Source organism: Balaenoptera musculus, chromosome 17, assembly GCF_009873245.2.
Source record: "Balaenoptera musculus isolate JJ_BM4_2016_0621 chromosome 17, mBalMus1.pri.v3, whole genome shotgun sequence".
In the NCBI taxonomy this organism is placed as follows: Eukaryota; Metazoa; Chordata; class Mammalia; order Artiodactyla; family Balaenopteridae; genus Balaenoptera; species Balaenoptera musculus.
In genome coordinates, this window is record NC_045801.1 from 58,561,572 (window position 1) to 58,579,277 (window position 17,706).

General features: G+C 33.8%; 1 protein-coding gene across 5 annotated transcripts in view; it reads right to left on the minus strand.

Annotated features, from left to right (window-relative positions):
• Positions 1-17,706, minus strand: part of PKIA (cAMP-dependent protein kinase inhibitor alpha) — a 98,350-nt gene that overhangs the window by 8,523 nt on the left and 72,121 nt on the right. Inside the window, exon 1 of one of the 5 annotated variants that reach the window (XM_036830657.1) lies at positions 4,676-4,751. The exons of the other annotated variants lie outside the window; for them this stretch is intronic. The gene's annotated coding sequence lies outside the window, so the exon portion shown is untranslated. Of the gene's footprint in view, positions 1-4,675; positions 4,752-17,706 lie in introns of those variants that run through there. 5 annotated transcript variants of the gene reach the window in all.

Consider the following 17,706-nt stretch of genomic DNA (forward strand, 5'->3'; position numbering starts at 1 on the left):
CACTGGTCATATCTTCAATTCCTTTAACCCTTTTTGTTTTAGTTTCCTCTAGGCCCAGTCTGGATCAATTGCCCACCGTTTCGTGTAGCTTCTCATTAGCATCAAGAAGTCCCTTTGCTCTACCGTCACCTTGACTTTCCTAAGCCTCACCTGGAAAACAGCACGGTACACTTTCTCTGATCTCATTACTGGGTGGATAAGTGTTACCAAAAAAGTCACAAAATTGTGCCAATTGGCTCAACTAAACATTTTTACTCTATTATTAGTATACACTCTGAGTTGAACGGAAATTCTTTTGTTCACCTCTAGTTGAATCTTCCGTATGGCTTCTCTCTGTGGGAAGGATTCCAAACCCTTTGTAGTCCACACAACCAGACACTACCTGCCTCAAGAGGTGACTTTGCATCTTCCTTCTTGGAGAAGATATAGGACATCTGCTGCAAGTTCTCTTACATTTCTTCCTTTCTCAAATACATTTCTCTGTAAATCACTATTGTTTCTTTTCTAGATAAACTAGCTGCTTTCTTTTTAAGGCATGCTATTGATTCTGTTTCCTATTACCTCCTGTAGGACCTTTCTCCATCCATTTTTTTCTCAATAATTTGAGTCTTCTTTCTCCTCTGGATTTCTCCCTTAAGTTTATAAGCATGTTCAAGTCTTTCCTTACTAAAAAAAAAATGAACCAACCATTCAACCAAATACCCATTCCTCAACATTCATAAATCTTTGCACTACCTTCTCTTTCCTTCATTAAACTTCTCAGAAGGGTTCAACTACTTTTATTTTCTCACTTTCCTTGAACCAACCTTTAGAATTTTTCTATTCTATTGGCCTTTGTATAGTATGTTTTACAGAGACTACTTTCATATAGATCACTGAAATGATCTGTATTAACATTAAGTAACCGCTTAGTGTGAAATGTTCTTGTGAGTGTCTATCCTGTTTGAGCTCACGTGACACTGCCAGTTACGTTCTCCTTGAAACTCTCCCCTAGCATATATTAAAAGTTATAGGAATTAATTAATTAATTAAAGTTAATTATAGGAATCAGACTTATCTGTATATGAATCTAGACTTTCCATTTACTTGTTATGCTAGGTCTAATCCCTCTGTGCTCAGTTCTTCATCTATAAATTGTGATAAATATACTTAGTTCTCAAGATTATGAGAATTTACTTGGATTATGTATCTCAAGAGACTAACACAGTGTTTGGCACATGGTGGGTAAGTACTGATTAAAAAAAAAAAAACTGTCACTTTCTTAGCTTTCATGATACCTTACTATCCTGGTTCCATCCCATTTGACCTTTGTATTTTTTACAGACTTCCCTTTCTAGGGTCACCTTTAGAAATAAGAGCACATTTTGTAGGAATTTAGAATCAGTCATTGACCTTCTTTACTTACTTACTTGAATAACTCATCTAATCCCAATGCTTCTAATTCCTCACTATGGATAATACAAAAGTCTGCATCTGCTATTTAGAGTGTTCTCCCAAGCTCCTCACACACAAGAGCAACTGCCTGCTGAATAGGGACTTCCACTTGGTTTTGCACAAACATTTCAAATTCGATAAAACAAAGTAAGACAACAAAACACATAAATAGAGAAAACTGGCTTCATTAATATGCTGTGTTGGGGCATATTTTGACTTATTTCTCTCACTTGATATCCATGTCTAATCATCTGCCAGGTCATGTTGGTTTCTATTTGATGTCACTCATATTTATTCTCTGTAAAACATAGAAAAAACTCTTACCAGGATTATTGCTGAGTTTTCCCACAATCTGAAAAGAACCCACTTTTGCTGCTTCAACTTTAACCACTCACTCTCATACTTGGTATGCTACAGAAAAATGCACAGTGTTTCCCCAGAGCTTCTCTGATGGTGCATTTGCTCAAGTCTGTTATTCAACCTGGAATGCCTTCTCCTGACAAACTTGCTTGTTGAAATGGATTTAGCCCTCAAAATTCAGCCAATGCCATCTTCTCTTTGTCTTCTTTCCCCTATCTCTTCACCTAGCACTCCCACAGGCCTTGATTTGTGCCGGTACAAGGCGTTAAAATTCTAACTGGCATCATGGTTGCCTCTCCTTCTAGACAGATCACAAGTTCTGACAAGACAGGAAATGCATTTTGTTAATATTTTAACTACATAGAATTCCTAGTAGAGCCTTTTGCACATAATCAGTGCTGAATAAAAGTATGTTGAATAGAACTGAACAATGAGGAAGAAATACATTAATCACCTTTCATCAGTAGCCACAGAGAATTTCCCTATCCCTGGGTTATACTAAATCACCAAATCCTAAAACTCTGGAAGGTTTTATAGGTGAAAAATCTGAGGACCAGATAGTTCAAGTGATCTGCCCATCTTCACATAGTTAATTAATTAAGTGGTTGGAATGAAGGTCTTCAAATCTCAGTCCACTCTTTCTGTTTTACCAGGTTGCCTGTCTGTGAGTAAGCTACACATTTGCATAAAGTTTTTGACCTTGAAGGAATTCGGTGCTATTATAATGATATTTTCATTACCTACTCCACTACCATTAACCAACGCAGTACTTAGTTTCTATGTTACTTTAAAGATTTAGAATTGGATATCTTTACCGATTTCTTTCTATGGTCACATTTTGAAATAAGGGCACATTTTGTGGAAATTTAGAATCAGTCATTGACCTTCTTATATCTATCAAATATATCTGACAAGAAGGCGAAGTAGGTTACAGGAATAAGCTCATCTCAAAGTCATTGTTATTGTCTTTCATTCTTAGTCTCTTTATGGCTTTTTAAAACATAGGCTTTAAAAATAGCACAACTGCTATTATTTCTCATCTGATAACAATGTTATGAAGTAGGCAAAAATATCCTCATTTTCATTTGAAGAAAATAAGTCAGAGATGTTAAGTGACTGCTAAATAACACACGGAACTATGACTTGAACCCAGGTCTGTGGGTTTTGCATAAAGAACACTGTATTTTGCAATAAAGTTCCTTGTTTTTTGCCATTATCATTTTTTTAAATGTAGACTGTCATAATAATACTCGTGTATGTGGGAGTTTACATCTAATTCACTTTGCTGATAATAGTTTTAAGAAGACTTGAAATATCGGAGTGAGAGAGAAAAAAGTGGTGACATTTTCCATGAGAAGATATGAATTAAAAGGAGTACTGTGTTATGATTTGTATAACTGGGAATGTTAATTTCTGTGACGGTGGTAATTCTATTTATAAGAGGGGAACCAAAAACTTAATTTGAATTTTCATTTAGGGTACTCCTAAGTAATGAGCACATGGAAGAAGAAACAGGGTTATGAGAGATGTATGTGTATACTGTGTTCACCTTTGAAATGTGTGTATCTAGATTTCAATTGGATTGAGTGAAAGACAATAATGAGAATTGTGAGAATAGGTTATTCTGTAAACTCCTTTTCTTCTTAAGCATTTATGAAATATACTTGCTAGATTGATGTGCATCTTGTAAACCTCTAAGGTAACATAGAAAGTACTGGGCATTCAATTATGGTAGCCATTATAATTATTATTATAATAGTTATTATTATAAAGTAGTATTTCACTTTTATTAGATTTGTTTTCTCCAGACAATAAACTTAATTTTCAGTAAAAAGAAAGATAGCTGACAAATAGCACATATTTAAATACATGCATGAAGAATATAATTACATTTTGAAACAAAACATATACATGTTATAAACTCTGTATCTTTTTCTCTCTCTCCATGATTATACTTCCTTAATGAATTCCCATTAGGTGCTCAAAAACAGTAATTTTTACATGCATGGCAGCTATGTTTTTTTCCTTTCAGCTAAATATCTTGACACAGCTTTTCAATTTATTGATATGACTACCAGAGACTGGAAATAACTTTTACACCAATATAATCACTGTATAATGACTTGTAGTTAGCTTAGAAATTCTGGGGAAACTGTTGCCAAATGACTATGGCTCACAGATGTTCACCCAAAAATGACAAAAGTCAAAAAAAAAGTCTAATAAGTGTCAGCAGCTGGTAGAGATTTAATAGAGTAGCACTTAGCACACATTCTGGCCTTATGCAAAATAAACTAATCAGAATAAAACTTGGAAAAATTTACCAAAAGTGGGCTTTGACTCTTCACTAAAGCTTCCTACTTATGTTGCTATAATTAGAATTTTCTAGACATGACAAAATGGTAGTATTGGATATAAACAAGATAATATGGTGCTATTTTTTGTATCTAGTTATATACAAGAGCTAATTATACTAATATTCAAAGTCTGATTAGAGGGAGGAAAAGACATTTTATTATTTAAGTACTGTACTATTTAAAATTAGATTAAATTTTTAAGCATACATTTCTAAATATTGACATCTAAAAATCCAATCAAAATTCATGACTAAGAAATAACCTTGCTTTCTTTTCCCCCTTCTTAAAAAAGTCTCACTTTCTCCCTCTTTAACAAAGGAAACAGTATATTGGTATTCTAAAATTGTTTTGTTTGTATAATGGATTTCTAAACTGAGATTCATAATTTGTGTTGGTCTTTCCCTTATTTATGCCCTCTATCTTTTTAAATATCATTTACACAAATTGAGAGAATAAACCAGATTTCACCCTAGCATAATTTATAGATTTAGATAGACTGCAAGAGTCTAGAAAAAGTATGTACTTACGTCTCCTGTATTAAACAAATTGAAGCGTCCGCATAGATGTATTCTAAAAGAAGTTGGGTCTAGGAAGCTGCTTAAATGATTTTTATAGTGACATTGAGTCATGAGCCAAATGGTGACTGGATAACATGCTAATTTTACTCCTGTAAATGGGGACACATGAAATGAGACTCACAGACTTGGAAGAAAGAATGGAGAGAATGTCATCAGCAGGCACTGAAGTCTTCTCTCTAATATAAATGGTATGATTTTTTTTTAAAAGAGAAGGAAAATTCTTCCTCTACCATTATTACAAATGCAGTTACATGACTTCTCCATTGTTACTTTATGAAATCATGTGAAGTTTGCTAAAAGTCCTTGAGTAGTTTCCTATGTGCTTAAGACTTGGTCTACATTAGTGTTTCTGAAACGTTTTGGTCTCAGATATCCATTACATTATCAAAAATTACTGAGAACCCGAATGAGATTTTGTTTATATAGTTATATCTGCCAATATTTACCATATGTGAAATTAAGACTGTAAATTTTAAATATTTATTAATTCACTTAAAATATAAATAACAAGCCCATTACGTTTCAATAAATAGTATATTTTTAGTGAAATGAAATATACATTCCAAAGCCAAAATAAAATAGTGACAAGAATGGCATTGTTTTACATTTTGAAATTCTCTGGCTTAGTTTTGCAAATGTCTGGCTTAATAAAAGACATCTGGTTTCTCATAACTGCTTCTGCATTCAATGTCTCAATATGTTGTTTTAGTTGAAGTATATGAAGAAAATCTGGCCTCACACAGATTTCTTAGTTGGAAAAGTGAGGAGAATTTTAATAGCTTTTTCAGATAATTATGGATTTTTAAATTTTGCAATGTGGAATCTAAAACCATATCAATATGCTTCCCTTACTGTTTAATTAAAATCTATTGTCTACTTTGCACCTTAAATGGATCTTTTGCCCATGTGTATTCTTAAAAATATCAGGTATTGGTCACTTGGAAAAATATTGGTTCACTAGGTTATGCAAAATTTCCAAATAGTAGCTTATTTCATTATACAATATCACATTTGTTAGTAATGCCACCTATCTCAACAGAAAATTCTTTAAGAATTGAGAAACTGACAAGTTCACAGGGGCCGATAATAAGTTTTCCAAAATTGTAATTTTTATTTGAAAACTCAGATTTTATCATTGGCAACAGATACAGTTGGATTTTGCTTCTCTTGAAGTGACAAGCTAACTTTGTTCAGTTTCAAGAAAATCTCTGCCAAATATCCAAGTTTGAAAAAACCACAGTTTGCTTGTCAGTTGTTCTTTCAAGTAAAAATGGTGATTCATGAGAAAAGTGGCTAATTTAGCTCTCAACCCAAGCAGTCACACAAGTACTTACTTGAGACAACCATGCAATTTGGTACATCTTCACTGACTTACCATTTCATCACACAGAATATTAAAAAGACCTCTACTCAAGGGTCAAGATTTGACGAAATTAGTATATTTTTACTCCTTAATCAAGTACATTCTTAGGTACATCTTGCATTTTAAAAATATTAACTCTGAGTGTGTGGCAGTGAAGAATACCAGGCTTACTAGTAGAGTTTGCTGCTACTGACTTGATTCGTGCTAAGGTGTCAGCAGTTTTCCCCACCATGATTTTGCACCATTAGTGCAAATGGCAGCCAAGTGAAAAAGGTAAATAGCATCTGTATTATTATGAAAATTATTTTAAACTTGTGAATCCACTGAAAGTATCTCAGGGAATGACTGAAAGGGTTTTGGGGACATGCAGGAGTTGGGGGGACCAAATTTTGAGAACTGTTGATCTACACAGTAACAGGAAGCTATCCGACAAACACTACGGATTAGAGAAGGGAACCCTTTTGTAAAGAACTTAACTAAGCAAGTTTTTGATTCCTAAAATATTCTGGAAATAATCAGTTATTTCCATGCTAAGTACAATACTATCTATCTTTTTCTCTTTTCTTTTCCTGTATAAGAATATTACTTATTTATCTAATTCAGGCTTACAAACAATCTAATAGCTTATTTCTAAGAACAACCCCCACAATCTCACAAATCAGAGGGCTTCAAATTAAGTCTCATGAGCTCAGACAGGGTGCCAGAACTTGATGCTACCTTAGTTCCCCTTTTCCTTGAATTGGGCTATATTCTAGTCACATTTTGGAGTAAGTGACAACAAAGAAGAAATCAAGGACCATACCCTGTTAATAGCAACAACTTGAAAATTTCCACAGAAGTCTCCTCTGTTAAGGCATAATTATAAATCCTGCGCCAGATCATGACATTGCATGCTCTAGAATGCCATTTGGTATAATGGGACACGTATTGTCCTTTAGAAGAGTTTGAATAGTGTCCTATCAAAAGCACACTTAAAAAAAAGTAATCTCATATACTGAGTTGTATCACAGAATGATGCCAACACATATTAACTCTGCGAAGTCAAACCCTCTTTTGTTCTAAATCCAAGGCACTGACTTTTTTAATCACAAAATATTGCTAGAATAAATTTTGCCTAATATGAGAAAAAATAGGCAGTCTTTGATGGTTTTCACAGTAAGTTTTTGACTAATACTACTAGAAATAATAACCCATCTACGTTTGTTGGGGGGAGTTCTTCACTTCTTCCCTGATTTTCAGTGTATAATAAAAATTCTCAAGTTCAAAAATTTCTAACATTTGATACTAATGGTTATTCTTCTCAATCTTCTCTCTATTCATCAATTCATCTCTGATCCCCAGTTATGTGATAATTGCGATCCTTATGCCTTCATTCAAGATTATATATATATTTTTCCTTGTTTTGACATGGGCACATTTTCATATTGTTTTTGAAAATTCATCACCTAGTCAATTGTATTATTACTTAACTTCTTCTCTGAAACTTCCTTTAGCCCAGATTCAAATCCTTTTTTGTTTTTTCTTTCCACAGTGCTTAACAAATCAAAACTTTGTAATGAGAAATCTAAGCCTAAAAATGTTATAAAGCCAGAAGCACAGGCTATCTTAAGAAAATATTTTCACTGTCTAATTAGGCAACAAGTGACCTCAAAGCTATTCATAAATTCCTTTCTTGATTTCTGGCTGACCCGTTCACCATCCTTAAAAACAGAAATTTCTTCATTGTTTTGTGTTTCTTAAGTCTCACTTGTATTTCATCTGCTTACGCTCTATAGAAAATCTTGCCTAATGACTTTACGGAGAATGTCAAGGTCATCCTATATAAATTCCTTCAACTGCTGTTTCTTTATCATCACATCAAAATTGCCATCTTTTTATTTGAGTCCTTTTGCCAACATTAATACCTGACTGGTGCTCTTGATTCTATCTTCTCTCCTATTATTTTTCCTTCAATCCTGCTTTGTGCTTCTGGAGTCTTTCTTTTCCCTGCTTCTCCAATGCCTATAAAATTATTTACATTTTCCCTGTTATAAAATATATTTCATCTTTTAGCTCTGTTCTTTTTGTCGCTCACCTTTTACTTTCATTTACTCTCAAACTTACAGAAAAAGAAGTAGATACTAATTTTCCTGCATCCTTTACAATGCTTTATTTTTAATTCCTTTGCAATTTAACTTACATATCTATCAATTTACCAGAATTGTTTTCTCAGAGAAAAACCATTACAGATTAATCACAAAATTCAATAGATTTTTCACAGTAATCATCTATATCAAATTGTATACAACATTTTACATTGTTATTCCTCTCTTCTTGAAACATCTTTCTCCCTTGGCTCTGATAGTTACTGTACTCTTTTTTTTTTTTTTTAAAGAAATCTCCATTTTAATTTTTATTTATTAATTTATTTATTTTTGGCTGTGTTGGGTCTTCGTTTCTGTGCGAGGGCTTTCTCTAGTTGCGGCAAGTGGTGGGGGTCACTCTTCATCGCGGTGCGCGGGCCTCTCACTATCGCAGCCCCTCTTGTTGCGGAGCACAGGCTCCAGATGCGCAGGCTCAGTAGTTGTGGCTTACAGGCCCAGCCGCTCCGTGGCATGTGGGATCTTCCCAGACCAGGGCTCGAACCGGTGTCCCCTGCATTGGCAGGCGGATTCTCAACCACTGCGCCACCAGGGAAGCCCTACTGTACTCTTGATTCCCTCATAATCTTCTTATATTTCTTCTTGCTCTTTCCCTCACTTAACTATTAAATAATATTTTTTCTCTCTTTTGTTCTTTATGTTCTGTTTGGTAATCTCATTTACCCCAATTGTCTTAATTTCCAACTGTGTATAGACGGCTATCAAATCTATAATTTGGGGGCCTGATATTCTTCTGAAGCGTAGCTTGGGAATTTTTACTGCCTATGGGATATTCCCCCATGTTTGTCCTTAAAAACTCAAATTCAGTAAGTTCAAATGGAATCTCTTTGCTGCATCTCTACCTCCACCCCCCCCAAACTATTTATTATCCTTATCATTTTAGTGTATATTACTACTATTTTCTTAGGTATCCATGATATTAATAGAAATCTTAGAATTGTGTTCAATTACTTCCATCTCACTAATTCTTCCCATCTAATCAATTCTCAAACCTCATTGTTTTAATTCTATCCATTCAATGCTTCTTAAATATTCTTCATTTCCATTCTTTGGTCACTCCCTTCATCATCTCTTTCTTGACTATTGCAATTATAGGCTAACTACTTACTTATCTAAACTTATTCTTTTCCAAGTTACCCTTTACACTTTTGCCAGAATTAACTTTATTAAACATAAAATACTCAAAAATCTTCAGTGGCTCCTGGGAACCCTCAAAACATAGTTGTAACTTTATTTGCATGGCCCTCAGGAATGTGAACCCAACCTAATTTACTAGCTTTTTTCCCTATACTATCTCTCCCATGTATACTAAGTTAGATCATAGCAGACACTTGCTATATCTCTGGTGTTCTCTTATTGGTCTTCTCATGCTGTTTTTCTCAACCTGGAGTGACCTTCTCTCCCAATGACAACAAAATCCTCCTCATCTTTCAAGCCCAGTTTATAAGCTACAACACCTCCCCATCTCCAGGTAAAATGAGTAACTTTATTATAATATTTATTTAATTTGGCACTATGCAAGAATTAATTATTTTCATGTTGCTCTTCTTCCTATATTATATGTTCCTTGAGATCTGGGTCTTTGATTTTTGAGTCCCCTCAGAATGCTTGGCACAGGATTTTGTATGTTGTTCTTACATCTGCAAAAAGTATATTGTAGATTTATTTTTAATCATCATACTCAAGATCCTTATTGGTAAAGTAAATTTGTCAAGGTTATCCCATTGTCAATAGTAAAAGTATTGATAGCTCAGAAAGCAGGTTTCTTTATTCTTATTCATTTCATTTTCCTGTCTCATAATACTTATCATCAATATAAAGAGATGAACTGTAATCATTTCCTCTAATACACTTTTTCTTCTGTGTATTCTTAATTATGACAGAAGATTTTTTAAAAATAACAGCAACAAAAATCACTGTAGAATTCCAAGTAATCTATCCTATTTTCACTTTATGGAAGGTTACCTCTCTTTAAGTTTTTTATAAAATATATATGACTAAAGTAGCGAATTAATGCATGGAATGATTTGTTCTGTCCTTCTTTTGTTAAGGCTTTTTACATCATTTATTTAATATTTCAAAAGGTTTATAAATCACTTATTAGCTAATCTTTGCAGCATCCCTGCTGAGACAGTCAATTAGCTGAAGAAGTACTACTGGTTGGCAACTGACAAATAATATTACTTGCACATTACAGATGAAGAAACTAAAGCAGAGAGAGGTTAATCGACTTGACCATGTCTTACACAGTGAGTGGTAGTACTGATGTCAGAATGGGGACCTGGGGTTATTCACATCAAAACCACAAAAGCATTAAGAGTCAAGAGCTGGTGCTGTTCTTTATTATATTATACTTTCTAAATCCTTTGTTTAATCTCCTTTTCTGGCTCTCTATTGAGTCCAAGGAGGAAAGATACTTTTAAAATCTATACCTCCTCATTAAACTAAGACTATTTTTTCTACATCCAATAAATATTTAGTTTTTGCAAGGACATTAGAACATCGACACATTTCTTCTCAAAATAACTCATTATTAACTTTTCCATCTTTAAAAGCACAATGAAAGATCAAATCAATCTCAGTAATATTTTCTGGTCTGTTCTAAGTTGTAATAATGACCATAATAACAAAACAGCTATTGTTTACTAATTATTTATCAATAATAACAAAAAGATCAAGTATTTGCCAGATACAACACTAAGAAGTTTATGTGAATTGTATAGTTTAAATTCATCAACAAATTTATCAAAGAGGAATGTTCATTATCTCAGTTTTAAAGATGGAATATTAAAGGTTTAGAAATATTGTCATGAAACTGATAGGTGATTTAACCACTTACAAAACCAGTTGCCATTTTCCAACATTCATTTTGGAACATACTGTACTTAATTTTTTGTTGATGGTTTGCCATCCCTATTTTTTTTTTTTTTTTAATATGTAAGCAGTTCACATACTGTGGTGTTGAGACATTACTGTGTAGGGTGATATTTTATTGACATCCCTGCAGAACCTGGCTTTTTAATACTATCATCTGATATACATCATATTAATTGACACTGCAATTTCTTCCTTGATTTGTATATTTTTTTCTACAAACACTTTGCATTCCAACTTCCACATATCTGATTTACTCATCCATGTGATGGTCTTCATCTTCAGACATCTTGCTGTCTGGGCTGTTCAACCCTGTGACAGTAAAAGCACACTCACTAGGGAATAGGAGTTTGAGAGGGACTTAGAAAATTGTTTGACACCTGAAAAATATGGCTCCAGAATATGAAAAAATATCTGCAAAATTGAGATAAAAACTTGTGTAATTAATAGTTTCAACTAATATTACTACAACAGCAATGTTACTCAGCTTTCATATAGTTATCTATAAATTATATTGGATATGTGACTTGGGCACATTTTAATGCATTTGATAACATTTAGGGTAAAGCTTCTAAAAGGGCAATTGCCTAGGACTGAGGAAGGTTTAAAAATGGCCCTGCACAGAATGAACTAGAAGTGACTTCAGTGGGAGGCTGAGGCAGAGATGCTGGACCTGGAGAGTGACAGAGCAGGCGTACATTGGAGAGAGCTTTCCTATGTAGGAGAGCCAAGAATTTGTTACTTATTGAGTGGGGAGCATGAAGGTAGGGGACCCTATAATGAGAATCCTAGGATTGCTTCTAGATTTCTAACTTGGATAAATGACAGGACGGTACTCTTTGGTGAATACTAAAGGAACAGCAACAGCAGCAAAAGTCTAAGAATGGAACTTTAACATAACACAATGCCACCTTTAAAGTAAATTTGGCATTCTTCTCCTTTTTGAATGAATGAAAATGCATTAATTAAAGACATACACATTCACACACCTGCTAATATCTGCTCTTCTGCAATCATGTGTTTTCTGTAGAGTGTCTAAATATCTATTCCAGTTGAAGTAGTGCTTAAACACTTCAATATGCCTCTTTTCAGCCAAAAAGAAAAACTGTCTATGACTGCTTCAACATATTTTAAATATATGTATAATCATTGCCAACTTATCTGCTTTGCAGATACTAGTTTCCTATACAATATTTAATATCTCCCTTTATTGAAAGTGTCATTGCTCAGTATTATGATTAATGTTTTTCATTTTTATTATATGTCTGAATGTTAGCATTATTGATTAATCTCTTTATTAATGGAATGATCTTCAGCACAATGTGAAATACTCTTCTTCTCTACCATTATTATATGTTATTTTAAAGATTTTCCATACAGTTACTTTAAATGGGATTTTCAGATTTTTCAGGCTTTTTGAAGTCAGTAGGATAGGCTCCAGTGAGTAAAAGAAATGCTGAAGAACAACAATATGAATTAAACAAATTTAAGTAGTTAAGAAAGCACTAATCTAGCCATTGAGAAATATATACTAATATTTACATAGTATGTATATATAAATCAATAGTTTAAAATGAGATAATCTACTGAACAAAATATCTTAAAATGTGAATTAAAAGATGTTGTAAAATCTCTATATGATTAAAATACAAAAATTTTTATAAGCTTGGAATATAAATAATAAGTGCATTTTTGTCTGGGAGACAAGTTGTTATCTGGGAAACCTTACGACATTTTGTAGATTATCGAAATCACTTTACTATCAATCTTGAGCATTTCTCCTATCAACTCTATAATTAGTATTGGAAATTAGCTTTATGACTCTATTTCACTATCAGGAACATTGAAGAAACTATTTAAAAGTGCTAAACATTGGTTTTAACAAATAAAAAATAATTCATCTGAAGAAGATGTTACAATGAACTGAGGAATTAAAAGATCTCAAAGTAGAGAAATTTCACTGACTGCAGTATAAACAACTTGAGGGTAGAGAGTTTCTGTTTTTCCTGTTTGTCCTCCAAATTTTGGAACAGTGTTATATGCACGGTGCAGGGTAATAAGCAAATATTTAACAAATGAAAAGTACTGAATTCATTACCTTGTGGTACAAATTAGGATTTCTTTTGTACTGTAACTAGAAGATTTTAATTTCAGCATTATGAATTATTAATGTCTTTATCTGATTCCCAGTTCTGTGTCAACGAAACTTATTTGAGTGATAATTAGAGGACTTCATATTTATCCTATCTTCTAGGATTTCACTTTTGCATATCTGTTAATTCATAATTTTGATATTTTTATAGCACAACCAAAGACTATAAAAACACATACAGCAAGCACTTGCCAAAGAACTCTAAATAAAACAGGTCTCAGATATGAAATAAGAGCCATGCTTGGTTATACTTCTAAGTGCTTCATCTAAAGAGAGACCTGCAACACTGCTGCATGAATTGATCACCTAGGGTGACTTTTAAACCTACCAACGGCTGGCCCCTCTATCATATCTGATTTTATTCAATAGTCTAAATGATAATAATTTTTTGATCATGAACTTTATTTTACTGGTTGTAAAGGTGCGCGCCTGCATGCGCACACAATCCCCAGTGCTTTTAAAAATTGTGGGACAGAATTAATCATAACTATTGAGTTTAAATGTCATTTATCAACTTATTAAAGTGCAAGCATGCAGGGAAAATAAGCTAAAGACAAGACTTTCGTTTTTCAATTTATTTTTAAAAAGTCTTGTAGAAATCTTTATGAAATTAACACAAAATGGTGGTACACAAAAATCTTTTTGCTTTGTTTATTCCCTAGTCTGTGACAATGTAAAGAGTGGAAGTTAACCTGAAATTTAAGTTAAGGAAAGCTATATTGTATTAAGTTTAGCCAAACATTGTCTAACTTGCCATCATATTTTTTCAAATAAATAAAATTTCTATTCTCTTCCCTCTCTCCTCATCTCCCTTTAAGGTATGTCAACTCTAACCCCGCCCCCCCCATACACACACCTTGTTGCCTCTGACATTATCTCCTCTACTAGATGTGCTTTCGTACTTATTGCTACACAATAGTTCAACAATAAAATGTGATAAATGCAGGCAGAGGTGTTTCAAGAAAGAAGGTAAATGTCCTTACACATTTTCAACATAGAAACAGAATTTTTCAAAAATGAGTTACAAAACAGCAAAATTAAAAAAAAATTAGTTATAGATAAAGTTTGCAGATAATGTTGTCATCCCTTTTAAAAGAAGAGGGATAAGGCACAGAAGGAATGTGGTGTTGAGGACAATGAAAATAAGCAGTTATTGCAATCTATTTATGCTGCATTCAATGGATTTAGAAGACAGAGTCTTGAGTGCTGTCGTTATTACTTGTTTGCCATTTGATGGTGGGCAAAATATTTAATTTCATTGGGTTTCTCTTTCTATGCCTCTAAAATGTGGATTCCCAGGCTAAGAAAATATTTCAAATCTTTTCTAGGTCTAAAAGTCACAGACCTTAGTGTCTGTGTACCCTTTATAAAGGCCACATTTTCACAAAAGATAGCATTCTTGTAAAACATCTTTATAGAAAGAAAAAGCTATATTTAGAAAGTCCACTCAGTGTCCAGGGTTTTCTGAAGTCGTACTGCTGTTTATAACCAGGTGTAGGCCAGTAGGACAACACATTTGCTTTAACTAATAACTGTCCAGATTTCTTGGAGTTAAAGATACGTTTTTCATTATTCTAAGTGTTGACCTAAGAAATTATTGAAAATAAGAATTGTTCTAATTTACTTATTGAATTACCCAGTTCTTACATGGCCTGACATGAAAGGTGATTTAAAAGATTGCATTTAAGTTTGGACATAGAGCCTTCATCCTGCTGTTTCATCACAGACCTCTTACAGGATAAACACATGCAACCATTTTGAGTTTCTGAATGGGAGTGCTCCTTATAGTATTTTCCCTTATAAATTTCTTGCCAACTTACTCCAATTTGAATGCAGGTAGAAATTTATAAATTTCTCCAAGAACTGATTTTTATTTTTATGAATCTTACTGATCTTGTTTTAATACCGAGGACTTTATCAAATTCATAGACATTTGATAGAGTAAAAAGCGAAAGCATAATTAGGAAAAATCCAAAAACCTCAAATAGAAAATAAGATGCTATGTTGTTAGTAACAGAAATTAGCACAAATAGACTGAAAAGCTGACCACCATTGTAAACTGAGCTTTTAACTATGTGAGTCGCCAGGAAAAGGAGGATTACCTGACTCATGGGTCTTCTCCTCTTTCTTTGCCTTTTTTGAATGATCTCAAAAATTAAAGAAAGGTTGAAATGACAATAAAAATAATTTATTTCCCAAACCATTTGAGAGTAGTTGCCAACACAATGCAATGTCTCCCCCAAATCCTCTAGTATTTCCTACAAACATGTATCCAAATATAATCATGAAAATCAGGAAATTAACACTGACACATTACTACAGTGCTACTAATCCTCAGACCTCTTTCAAGTTTTGTCAATTATCCCAATCATGTCCTTCATAATAAAAGGATCAGCCCAGCGTCATATGTTGCATTTAGTTGTCCTGTCTCTTTAGTTTTTTAATCTGGAAAATTTTCTCAGGCTTCCCTTGAATTTCATGAACTAGAAAATTTTAAAGAATATGGATCAGTTATTTTGTAGGATTTAGCTGTTTGTATTTGTCTCATCATTATTCAGGATATGTGTAGTTGGCAGGATTAACACAGTGGTGAAGCTCTGTTCTTCTCACTGCTTCCTATCAAACAATTTCGGCAAACTTTTAACTTGTAACCTTACTGGAATATTATTTTACTCATTTGATTAAGGTTTATCACCCAGTCATCTCCATTGTAAAGTTATGTTTTTCTCCTTCATTATTAATAATTTTTGTGGTAAGGCACTTTGTAATTATGTAAATATCCTGTTCCTCATCAAACATAATTTATTCAATTTAATTATTTAAATCAGTATGAACTCATAGACTCCTATTTTATTCAATTGACTATAATATGTTTCTACCATTATTTATTTTGAGGCTTAGATTGTTCAAGATTTGTCCAGTGGAAACCCCTTCAGTTTGGCTTCTATATCCTTTGATGTTTCCCAATTATTCTTTGATATCTCCCTTCTTCTTTTTTTTTTTTTTAACATCTTTATTGGAGTATAATTGCTTTACAATGGTGTGCTAGTTTCTGCTTTATAACAAAGTGAATCAGCTATACATATGCATACACCCCCATATCTCCTCCCTCTTGCATCTCCCTCCCTCCCACCCTCCCTACCCCACCCCTCTAGGTGGTCACAAAGCACCGAGCTGATCTCCCTGTGCTATGCGGCTGCTTCCCACTAGCTATCGGTTTTATATTTGGTAGTGTATATATGTCCATGCCACTCTCTTACACCGTCCCAGCTTACCCTTCCCCCTCCCCATGTCCTCAAGTCCATTCTCTACATCTGCGTCTTTATTCCTGTCTTGCCCCTAGGTTCTTCAGAACCATTTTTTTTTTTTCTTTAGATTCCATATATATGTGTTAGCATACGGTATTTTTTTTTCTCTTTCTGACTTACTTCACTCTGTATGACAGACTCTAGGTCCATCCACCTCACTACAAATAACTCAATGTCGTTTCTTTTTATGGCTGATCCCTTACTTCTTGAAACAATAATATGTTCTAGGGTCATCTTATATTTTCCCTGTAGTAGCTCTAGAATCGGCCATTTCTCCAAAGAGCTTTAGTTCCTTCAGTTGGAGAGCTGTATTTAGAAACCAAGATCTGGACACTAGGTGTATTCATTGCTCTTGGGAAGTAGTGGTCCCAGGTACTCTCAATAGGCAAAGCTAGGGGATTTATGTACATATATACATACACACATATGAAAGCACATATTTGTAACCATTTACACGTATTCATAAACGTATGCATACATATTGTCTATGTTTAGTTCTATAATGTCTCTATATTGAAAATCATATGTTCACATTAACATCCTCCATTCCCTTTCAACACCCTTTCATTCATTTCATTGCCCTTTTCATATTTTAACTCCCTCCACAGATATTAAAAAAAACACTGATTACCATATCCTTAATATCCTTACTTATTTGATCAATCTTCCTGTATTTAAGTAAATTCTTGTAGCTGCCACTTTCCCATCCCACACATTTTCTCCACCTGGCGTGGGTTATGACTATCTGTACAGAGTGGTTGCCAAGGCCACTTCCTCATGTGGATGCCCTTTCACACGAATCAGACTTCAGCAGTCAACCCCAGGCTCCCTTATGCAGACATCCTCTCCCCTTTCTCAGACTCTGAGACCCAATGCCAAGTCATGTGGTTCCTTGAATGCCCACCTCCCCCATGCTGACAAAGGGTTATTTTACCTCACTTAATGGACTAATTTGTTCAAGAAGGGAAGGGATCACAACACTGTAAAGCAATTATACTCCAATAAAGATATAAAAAAAAAAAGAAGAAGGGAAGGGACAAGGAAGGGGATGAAGAAAGGGAGGTGGACAGGGCTGAACAGGTATCTTTTTTTTCTAAACAATATTTGAAGAGGTCCTTCATTTAGAAGTTACAAAGACATTA